General features: G+C 36.6%; 1 long non-coding RNA gene across 1 annotated transcript in view; it reads right to left on the bottom strand.

Annotated features, from left to right (window-relative positions):
• Positions 1 to 2,044: 2,044 nt before the first annotated feature.
• The window catches only part of LOC103092226 (uncharacterized), a 30,411-nt gene continuing 20,458 nt past the window's right edge, over positions 2,045 to 11,997 (bottom strand). Inside the window, exon 2 of the long non-coding RNA XR_008915257.1 lies at positions 2,045 to 2,315. This is a non-coding gene — a long non-coding RNA (uncharacterized LOC103092226). The remainder of the gene's footprint in view (positions 2,316 to 11,997) is intronic.

Below are 11,997 nucleotides of genomic sequence, written 5' to 3'. Positions count from 1 at the left end.
TCCCTTCAATTTTTTTGTCTCTTTTGCCAAGTTTTTAATTCTCTTCATAACTTTCTTGTATTACTCCCATTTCTTTTCTGAATTTTAACTCCACCACTATCATTTCTCTCTTTAAGTCTTCTAGGAGTTCTTGTTGGCCACTGTTCCAATTAGCATTTTTCTTTGAGGCTTCAATTGTAGCTGTTTTTACATTGTTATCTTCTAAGTTTATGTCTTGGTCTTCCTTGCCACCAGAGTAGCTTTTTATACTCAAGTTCCTTTTGTGGGGGGGGGCGGGATTTTCAGTGATTTTTTTCATTTTTTCAGCCTTTTTTTCCCTTCACTTTGATCGTTATATGAAAATTGTGCTCTGCTCAACAGAGGTTGGAGCACTGTGTCCAAACTTTAGGGATTTTTTGTGCTCAATGTTTTCAGAGGTAATAATGTGTATCTGCAAGTTTTCAATGCTTTCAAGGTGGTATGATTCTAGAAGAGGCATGATCTCTTGGTCTACACTCTGGTTCAGGAAGGGCCCCAGCTCCCCTACAACCCCAAACCTGGTAAAAGTCATTGCTCCCTCACTAATACAAAAACTCCTCTCTTCCCTGAAACTGTAATCCAAAATGATTTATAGGAAATAGAGCTGCCAATCAACACCAGATGCACCAAGTGCCAGAAAAGGGTCCCTGGCCATTTTTTTTCCCACTGGTTGTCCAACCTCCTCAGCATCTCTGGGCTGAGATCTCCCAAAGTCACTTCAGTTAGTACTGTCGCTGCTGTCAAGATTGCCTCAAAAGTCCAGTTTCTGTGAAGCTCCAGACCTGTGCCCACTCTGGTGTTACAGATCTCTCCTTTGGACCTCCTACATTTGTTGGGCAGGAAATAAATCTCCCCCAGACCTTCTGCTGTCTCTGCCACTCCAAATTTTGATAAGAGATATTTTAATGTGGATTGGAGGGGAATGTTGGAGACTTCAACTGGGACCTGGTGGCCAGTACTCTGACATGTTGGTTCCCAAGACTAAAGTCATTTACCCTTTACAAAAGGCAGTTTCCACCCTTTGAAATTGAAGACTTTCATACCTATACAACAGCAAATTATGGTAGATAGAGGACCAACCTTGGATTCAGGAAGACCCAATCAAGTCCTGCCTTTTAGCCTGCCCCAGACAGCATTCTATAGAATCATAGAATACAAATGAGTCACTACCCTTTATAAATGGATAGTGTTTCCACAAGGAAGGTCCCTACATGGGTAAAATCACAGGCCTGGGACAAAATAAGTCCTCCAACCTTATAGGCATCTTAAGAGGATCAAAAGATAATCAATGCTTTTCAAACCTTAAGCACAAGGTAAATGTTGATTACTATTAGTTATTATTATTATTATCATCATCATCATCATCATCAGATGAGATTTGGAATGGACTTCTAATTTTCTTCCTATAGGAAACTCCGATGTGAGGAAACTTCTTTCAATGCAGGTTGGACCCTTCTCTTGTCTTATCTGGACTGCTCTTTCCTGGTTCTGTCACAGTCTAATTCAGGTGCTATATCAAACTGATACATGCCCTCACTATATCTTGTTTTTTTGTCAATAAATTTTATATGGATGAGTCCCTGCTAAGTGTCAGTTTTATTTCTTTTCCTTAGATCCAAATGGATTCATAACAGCTAAAATAGATAATGCAGTCCTGTTCAGCTCTCACATTCTAAGACTACATATGTAATGGTTTTAAAGTTATAACATGCTATGAAACTGTGCGTTCTCATCATTTATGCTTTAATTATTCATTTGTTTCTCACATGGGTTTATTCCATCTTCTCTTTGGATTATAAGAAAAAAAATTTTATGGTCTCAATGTGCAAAACAGAACAAGGTTGGGGGGAGAAAGTTTGCTCAGTGGACATGACGTTCTGGATTCCAATTTGACCTTAAACATTTCCTAGCTGTGTGAACCTGGGCAAGTCATTTAACCCCAGTTCCCTAGCCCTTACTGCTCTTCTGCCTTGGAACCAAACGCAGTATTGATTCTAGGTTTTAAAAGAAAAAAAAAAGACAGAGCAAGGTTCCCAACTTTATTCTGGATAATCCCTCAATCCTCATTATAGTTCTGCTACAATGACCACATCACTATCAAATTTCTAGTTACTAAATGAATTGATTCTACAATTGTCCTAATAAGATGACTGTGGCAAGAGTCCACTTTCTCTTTCTATGGCCAGATCTGCCTCTGGCTATATGTGTTTATTTTCCTTTGGCTATCCCATGGGGTTGCTCCAGTTCTGTGATTTCTTAGCATTTTTCTGTTCCATTATTCATTTGGCCTCAGTCACCTAAGGGAAGCAAAGAAAACATTGTTTTGAGTCCAGTTTTTAAAAATAAATAGTATTCCTGGTCATTAAAATTCAAAGCTAGTGAATGAGCACCAGATTTTTCATTCTGTCAAAGCCCCTCAAAAATTAGATCCCAAGACTCAGAGAAGGAAACAGGGCCATAGGTGATGAATTTTCCTTTGCACAAGACTTTATAACTTAGATTTCATGAGTAAGAAAAAAAATTTTTTTCCAGACAATTGGACATTGATCAAAGTAACTGCCTTCTTTTTGGAACCAGCCCTGAATAGCCAAGCAATCAATGCTGCTACAAAACCTTGAATGTGTTCATCTGAGTATCCATTCATTTTCTCTCTCTCCTGTAACGCCTTCCTCCACCAACTCCACTAGATTAGAGAAATTGTGCCAAGTCTTAAGTAGAGTAGAAAGTCCAGAACTTCGTTTAACAATTCTCCAACTGATGGACACCCCCTCTTGATTTCCAGCTCTTTGCCACTACAAAGAAGTATGTCATAAATAATTTAGAACATATAGGTTCTTTTCCTTTTCCCTGATCTCCTTGGGAAATAGATGCAGCTGAAACTGCTCTGACAATCCTTCCAAACCAATTTTTTTTTTTTAATGCCTCAGTGACAGGAGTCAAAAACCAACAGCAAGACAGAGTTAAGGAACTCTCCCATGGAATACAACTTGAAAGGTAGGCAGAGAGTAAATTTTCATGGGATAAGGGAAAAGCAAAAGCAAAACTACACACAGAGGAGTGCTGCCTGACCACTACCCCCACATACTGCACCATGTTCTGAACCTGGGCATGGGCAAACTTTGGGATCCTGGGACCCTGGATATAGTAACAAAAGAGCTCCCCACACCCAAGAGCAACCCTTTGAAATCCCAGGTCCCAACATTAGCCTGCAGTAAGACCGAGAAGTCCATAGAGCTGGTTTCTTTCAAGTCTGTACTGCAGTGAAGACCTACCCCAGGCCAAAATAGCTCACAGTGCAGAGCTCTGAGAGCCAGCAACAGAGGAGACAGTACCATCAGACTTCCGAATTCCCAGTCCACAGGCAGGCACAAAAAAAAAAAGGCTGAGAAAATAAGCAAATTGCAAAAGAAATATATCACCCTAGAAAATTTCAATGATGACAAAGAGTAAAACATAGTTAATAGGAGGCAGCAAGAACCAAGCAACCACATGCAAACCTTTAAAGGCATTCCTGAAGAAAAGACAAGACTTAAACAGAAAATCTGATGTCCAAAAGAAATACAAAAGTCAAAAGAAGCATAAAAAGGCAAATAAGAAATAGAAAAAAGTTAAGTGTTTCAATAAGATCAAACTGCTTATATTCCTATATGGAAAGATGATATCTATACCTCTTAAAAAATTTTTATCATTATCATAGTAGTTAGAAAAAGTGTACATAGAGAGAGTGTGTAATAATAAGCTGTTTAGGATGATAAGTAAAAAAAAATCTAAGGGTGAAAAAAAGAATTGCACTTAGGGAAATGGGAAGAGAGAAGTAAAATGGAGTAAATTATATCAATAAAGAGGCATGGGAGGGAGAACTATTAAAATGGAGGGGAGGGGAGGAGGAGGGTGGTGATGGATAATACTTAAATCTTACTCTCATTGGAAATGACTCAGAGAGGGAAGAACAGCCAGATTCATTGGGGTATAGAATCGTATCTTTCTCTATAAAAAAGTACAAAGGAAATAAGAAAGGGGGAGGTGGAGAGGAGAGTAATATAAAGATGGGGGAATGAAGGGGGTGATTAAAAGCAAACACTGGTGTGGAGAGAAAGAGTGAAAAGAGAAAGGTCAGGATTAAAAAAGAAAATCAGATGGAAGGGAAAACACAGATGGTAATCATAACTGTAAATGTAAATGGAATGAACTCACCCATAAAATGGAAACAGATAGTAGAACAGATTAAAAGCCAGAATCCTACCATATGTTTTTTATAAGAAACATATTTGAGGCAGGTAGACACACACTAAAGAGTAAAAGCAAGAGTAAAGGCAAGAGGCTAGAGCAGAATTTATTGGGTGTCAAATGAGACAAAGAAAGCAGGAATAGGAATCATGATCTCAGACAAAGCTAAAGCAAAAATAGATTTGATTAAGAGAGATAAGGAAGATAATTAAATCTTGATAAAAGGCAGTATAGACAATGAAGAAATATCAGTACTCAACATATATGTACCAAATAGTATAACATCCAGATTTTTAAGGAAGGAATTAAAGGAAGTTAATGAAGAAATGGATAGTAAAACTATATTTGTGGGGGACCTCAACCTTCCTCTATCAGAACTAGATATATCTAATAAAAAAAATAAATAAGAAAGAAGGGAAGTGAATGAAATTTTAGAAAAGTTGGAGTTAATAGATAGCTGGAGAAAATTGAATAGGGATAAAAAGGAATGTATCTTCTTTTCAGCAGCACATAGTACATATACAAAGATTGACCATTTACTCGGGCATAAAAACTTCACAACCAAATGCAGAAAAGCAGAAATAGTAAATGCAAATTTTTCAGATCATAATGTGATAAAAATTATAATTAATAAGGGTTCATAGAGAGGCAAGTTAAAAATTAGTTGGAAACTAATCTAATTCTTCAAAATGGGTGGGTCAAAGAACAAATCACAGAAACAATCATTGATTTCATTAAAGAGAATGACAATAAGGAGATAAAATATCAAATTTACGGGATATAGCCAAAGAAATACTTATGGGAAAATTTATACCCTGAATGCTTATATCAATAAAATAGAGAAAAAGTAAATCAATTAATTGGGCATGCAACTTAAAATAAATAAATAAATAAATCCCCAATTAAAGACTAATTTTCAAAATTCTAAAAATCAAAGAAGTTAATAAAAATTGAAAGTAAAAGAACTATTTAACTAATAAATAAGACTAGGAGTTGGTTCTGTGGAAATAAATAAAATACAGTATTGGTTAATTTAATTTTTTTAAAAGAAACAACAGAATCAAATTACCAGTATCAAAAATGAAAACAGTGATTTTACCTTTTATGAAAAGGAAATTAAAGTAATCATTAGGAGTCATTTTATCCAATTACATAACAATAAATCTGATAATTTGGGAGAAATGGATGAATATTTACAAAAGCATAAATTTCCTAGATTAACAAAATAGAAAATAAAATACTTAAATAATCTTATCTCAGACAAAGAAATTGAACAAGCCATTAATGAACTCCCCAAGAAAAATCTCCAGGACCACATGGATTCATAAGTGAATTCTATCAAACATTTAATGAACAATTAATCCCTATAGTATACAAACTATTTGGCAAAATAAGAAAAGAAAAAGTTCTACCAAATTCTTTTTATGACACAAATATGGTGCTGATACCTAAGCCAAGAAGACCAAAAACAGAGAAAGAAAATTACAGAGTAAATTCTTTAACGAGCATTGATGTTTGGGTCTGTATACAAAAAATATTTTTAAAAATTGGGAAAGGACTTATTTGTACAAAAATATTTATAGCTGCACTTTTTGTGGTGGCAAAGAATTGGAAAATAAGGGGATGCCCTTCAATTGGAGAATGACTGAACAAATTGTGGTATATGTTGGTGATGGAATACCATTGTGTTCAAAGGAATAATAAAGTGAAGGAATTCCATGGGAACTGGAATGACCTCCAGGAATTGATGCAGAGAGAAAGGAACAGAACCAGGAGAACATTGTACACAGAGACCAATACACTGTGATACAATCAAATGTAATGGACTTCTCCATTAGTGGCAATGCAATGATCCTGAACAACTTGTAGGAATCTACAAGAAAAACATTATCCACATTCAGAGGAAAAATTGTGGGACTAGAAACACAGAAGAAAAACAACTGCTTGAATACCTGGTTTGAGGGGATATGGCTGGAGATGCAGACCCTAAATGAACATCCTAATGCAAACACCAACAACATGGAAATGGGTTCTGATCAAGGACACATGTAATACCCATGAAAGAGCATGTTGGCTACAGGAAAGGTGGGAGAAGGGGAGGGAGGGAAATAATGTGATTCTTTTTTTTTTAAACCCTTACTTTCCATCTTGGAGTCAATACTGTGTATTGGCTCCAACGCAGAAGAGTGGTAAGGGTTAGGCAATGGGAGTCAAGTGATTTGCCCAGAGTCACACAGCTAGGAAGTGGCTGAGGCCATATTTGAACCCAGAACCTCCAGTCTCTAGGCCTGGTTCTCAATCCACTGAGATACCCAGCTGCCCCCTGAAATAGTGTGATTCTTGTAACCAAGGAATAATGTTCTAAATTGACTAAATAAGTTAATTCAAAAAAATAAAAATAAAGTGATGTCCTTCAGTTGGGAAATGGCTCAAAAAATGGTAGTATATGATGGTAATGGAATACTATTGTGCTTTAAGGAACAATGAACAGGATGATTTGAGAAAGAGCTGGAAAGACCTACATGAAGTGATGCAGAGTGAAATAAGCAGAACAGAGAGAACATTATACAAAGTAACTGCAATATTGGAGAACAATCAAATGCTATCCACCTCTAGAGAAAGAATGGTTGGAGTAGAAATACAGATGAAAACATATGATTTTTGATTGTTTGAGCATATGATTTGGGGTTTGGGTTTTATAAGATTATTCACTTACAAAAATGAATGATAATGAGTGATAATACATGTATAACCCAGATTGAATTGCTCATCAACTACAGAAGCAAGGAGGGAAAGAGAAAGGGAGGCAATATGGAGCATTTAACTTTGGAAAACTTATGTGAAAATTTGTTATTAATTTTTTTAAATGAAACATAAAACAAAAACAAGCCAAAAAAAAAAACCTAATAATTTTTTAACATCATCTTCACTGGTATATTCACCCTTTTCATCTTTAATGCTAGTGATTTAATATTATTCTTTATTTTTTAATCAGATCAACCAATGGTTAATTTTTCATAAAACCAACTCAAATTTATTTCTTAATTCAATTGTATCCTTACATTCAATTTTCTTGATCGCACCTTTAAAATTTTAGGGTTTCAGATTTGGTATTTAATTTTGCAATTTGTCTTTCTAATGTTCTTTTGAGAGTATTTTTCATACTGCTGGCTCAAGTTGTACCTTGTGGAATTTGTCCAAGAGGTTAGAATTGTTATGCATGGTTGCAAACATTTTTTTTGATGATCACTGAGTCTGTCACTAAAAGCTCAACATGATATAGTGGAGTGAACCCTAGATTGGTAGGCCGAGACCCAAGTTCATACCTCAACTCAGAAACTCCTATCTATATCTTTTGGTGTAATGAATCATTTCTCCTCTTTGGACTTTAGTTTCCTCATCTGAAATGAAGACAGATTTCTAAGATAATCATCCAGGTACACACACACACACGCATGCACACACACAAAACCACTGTGTTTTGGGGAATTTTTTTGTATATATCTTTCTATGTACACATAATCCCTCCTCACTAGACCTAAGCTTCTCCAGGGAAGGAATTGTTTCAGTGATGTTTCTATGTCTCCAGTATGGAGCATGGTGCCAGTATGGAGCAGGTACTGCCTGCTGAGTGACTGAGTTGCCTCCATATCTAATGTTCTAGTTTCCTAAAATATTTTCTGACTCAAAAATTCTAAGTCTTTAAGCCTAACTTCTAGCTTAGTATGGTGTCCTATTTACAATATACAATAAGAGGGAAGAAATGGGAATGAACATTTATTCAGCATGCTGCTAAGCACAAACAAATATGCAATCATTTGATCTTCACAATAACCCTGAGAGATAGGTACTATCATTATCCCCATTTTATAACAGAGGGAGCTGAGGCAAAAAGCAAATAAGTGATTTGCCTAGGGTCACATGACTCACAAGTATTTGATACTAGATTTGAATTCAAATCTTTTTGATTCCAGGTCCAGTGCTCTATCCATTAGTACCGCCTTGTTGTTCAATTGTTTTCAGTAATGTCTGACTCTGTGACCCTCTTTGAAGTTTTCTTGCTGGATTAGTTTGCTATTTCCTTCTCCAGTTCTTTTTACAGATGAGAAACTAAGGCACATAGAGTTAAGAGCCTTGCCCAAGGTCACGCAGCTATTAAATGTCTGAGGCCAGTTTTGAACTCATGAAAATGAGCCTTCCTAACTCAACATCCAGGGCTTTACCTACTATGTAACCCCATCACTTCCCTGTACCACCTAGTTGCCAGTAAATGTGATTACTGATGTGAATTAAATAATATTAATAATATCACCCTATATAACTATAATGCTTTTTTAAAAGTTTATATTTTGACATATTTTCTTATTTAAGCCCTGTATTTTCTTATTAAGAACCCATGGAAGTTCTTGGAGAAGATATCCTTCTCCCTTTTATAGATGAGAAAACAGGCTTACAGAGTTGAAGTGATTGGGACACCAATGGAGAGAATCGGACAAGAAAACTGAAAATTCACATTAGTCTCACTAGCACTGGTTTCTTATCAAATTATCATGGACCCACTTCTTCCTTCCGGCTAGGTGGGAAAGTGTGAAATTTTTTAAAGGGGCAACCACAGAAACCAGTGATGACTGTGACTATAGGGAAAGAGCAAGCGGTGGGTCACTGCTGTATCTAACCACACTGAGCAATCACCCAGACAGAATTCAAGACGTCTGTCACTTAGCTTATGAATCAGAGCTCATCCATGCAATGAAGGATCTGACCAGTGAAGGGACAGAATTAGTTCTCATGAGTAGAAGTTGCAGAGATGGAAGTTTCACTTCAATAAAATAATATTAAAATGACTTAAAAAGTAAATATATCCCAAAGTAGAATGAGTTCTCTCAGAAAATAGCACTCCATAAGCAAAGGACTTTAAGCAAAGAACAGGCTGGATGATCTCAATTAGAGATTTTGTTGAGATGATTCATGATTTGAAGAGGAGTTGAACTAGATACCTTCTGAGGTCATTTGCAGTGATTTGTCTTCCTGAATATTAGAAAATGCAAGCATTTCTTTCTGCTAGTGATTTTGTTTAATATACAAAAGCATAAGAAGCCCATGTGAATCCTGAGAGTCTTGATTTTTACTTAACTTCCAAGTTTAAAAAAAAAAACACTTCTAATGACCAGTTCCCAATTGCCTCAATGAAAATTTTTCTAGAAAGGAAGCAATACATGCAATGGAAAGGGCATGAAATATGGGAATCAAAAGGGCTAGGTTCTAGCTCTAGCTATATGAGATCTTGATCAAGTCTCTCCTCCTCTTTGGACTCCAGAATCTTCATTTCAATAGTATGTGCTCCCATCCTATATGGTTCCCCAGAAAACTATTACTAGTACTTGGCATTTCATAAATCATATACTCTACAAATCATAATTCAGAAGCCCTTACCAATATGTTTGTTTTTACTGGTCAGCCAGAAGATTCACATAATTCAGAATAAACTCATTCAATAAAATAGCATAACAACAAAAGTAATGACATAAAATTCCCTCTATTAACCTGGAGATCACTCTATTATAAATTCACATGCTGTTAATTGGAAGGGTAAATATACACAGGGGTCATGCATATCTGTATGGCTATGAATAAAAACTGTGGTCAAAGCATACTCATGAAGGTGCAACTCATTCTGACACCCAAAAGCTACCATTGTTTTCTAGTGATTTAATTTCTCTGCTTTTCAAAGATTTTGTTTCCGGCTGAGAGTTTTCTCCAGTGTTCCACAAGATCTGCAGTCCTCTGAATATCTTCAGGGTCACCTAATATCCTGTCCACCATCCACCAGAACAGTGATAGTGAACCTTTTAGAGATGGAGTACCACCACCTCCCAGACCAAGTGTCATGCCCTCTCCCTTACCCAACACAGGGGAAGGAGAAAGCCTCCCATTGGCTGCTGGGCAGAGGGATGAGGGTGTGAGCAGCTCCACCCAAGGCCCTCTGCCTTTCTAGTAACCACCTGGGAGATGGGGGGAAGGAGGAACAGTGCATGTGCCCACAGAGAGTACTCTGCATGCCATCTTTGGCACTCATTCCATAGGTTCACCATCACTGCTCTAGAGTATGCTATGGCTGGTAAACTTCTCATCTGAAGGGAATAGGCCACAATTCTCTCAGTCAAATTTCAGCCACCTCTATAATGAATGGATAATAGATTAGTCCTATCCCTGGTAAGCCTCTCATTAGTAGGAAAGATATACAGCTCTCTTTATTTTAGTCATCTATTTTAACCTCTTATTGGGCTTTAGCTGTAGTCTGAAATGGAGATGTTATCTTCAGGGCTATCTGATGATCTGGTTACTATTCATTCGAAAGTTCTATAGTTAATAAACTTCTCCCAACAAGGAAGGGCAACAATTCTTTCCATCATTGCTTTCAGTCAATAGGTATGAAGCACTTTTGCTTAGAGAGGCATTAAAAGTAGCGAGATACTGTAAGATTTAAATTAATGTCCAATACTTCAAATATTATTTTTATAAAGTTTATTATCTGGCAAAACAGAACCACATGACTAAGTTTTTCCTACCTGCTCAAAAATCCCTGCCCCCAAAAAATTCACAACAGGAAAGAAAGAGAGAAAGAGATGGAACGCTACCCAATTTATATCCTGTCTACATCAGCACAGGAAGTTAGTAGGGTTCTGGGGATCATAGTTTTTAGGGTAACAGATTCAAATTATACAATACTCAGGCAATTTCTATCCATTATTCCTAGTTCTGCCTTGCCCTCTAAAACCAAGTGAAATAAGTCTTCAGCTACTTAAGGATTGTTATCAAATGCCCCTAAGTTTTCTTTCTAACTAGCTAAAAAAAAAATCCTGTTCCTTCAATTTATCCTCAAAAGGCATAGTCTCCTTCCTCTCATTATTCTAGTCATCTTCTTTCAGACATACTTCATATTGTCTATGCCCTTCCTAAAATATGGCATGTACTTAGCACATCACTCCACATGTGGTACTTCAATTTTCTAGTGTCCTTGGCCTCCAGTGCTCTGGACATAAATGCATCCTAGAATAGTATTTGCTTTTTTGCCTGCCATGTCACTCTGAATTCTTATTAAGATATCAATTACATAAAATCCAAATCTTTTTCTTAGGAGCTATTCTCTTATTTTACTCCCCACTTCTTATACTTGTGAAGTTGATTTTTTTAAAACTAAGTATACAATTTTATACTCATCCCACTCAATTTCATCTTTTTAGATTCAATATGTCATTTTAAATTTCTGAAATATTTTGTATCCCAACTCTGATGTGTTAGCTATCCCTCCCTACTTTAGGTCGTTTGCAAATTTAACTAACATACTTGCCAGATAGCTTCACTTAAAATATTGTTTAAGGGGGCAGCTGGGTGGCTCAGTGGATTGAGAGCCAGGCCTAGAGACGGGAGGTCCTAGATTCAAATGTGACCTCAGACACTTCCCAGCTGTGTGACCCTGGGCAAGTTACTTGACCCCCATTGCCCAGCCCTTACCACTCTTCTGCCTTGGAGCCAATACACAGTATTGATTCCAAGACGGAAGGTAAGGGTTTAAAAAATAGATAGATAGATAGATAGATAGATAGATAGATGAATAAATGAATAATAAATGAATGAATGAATGAATAAAATATTGTTTTAAATGTTTCACAATGCATGGTCATGGACAGATTTCCTGATCTTCCATTAGATATTTCCCTCTGCAAGCTGGTACTGATCCTTTAATGACTG

Source organism: Monodelphis domestica, chromosome 1 (genome assembly GCF_027887165.1).
Source record: "Monodelphis domestica isolate mMonDom1 chromosome 1, mMonDom1.pri, whole genome shotgun sequence".
NCBI lineage: Eukaryota > Metazoa > Chordata > Mammalia > Didelphimorphia > Didelphidae > Monodelphis > Monodelphis domestica.
This window is presented reverse-complemented; position numbering and strand designations above follow the sequence as displayed.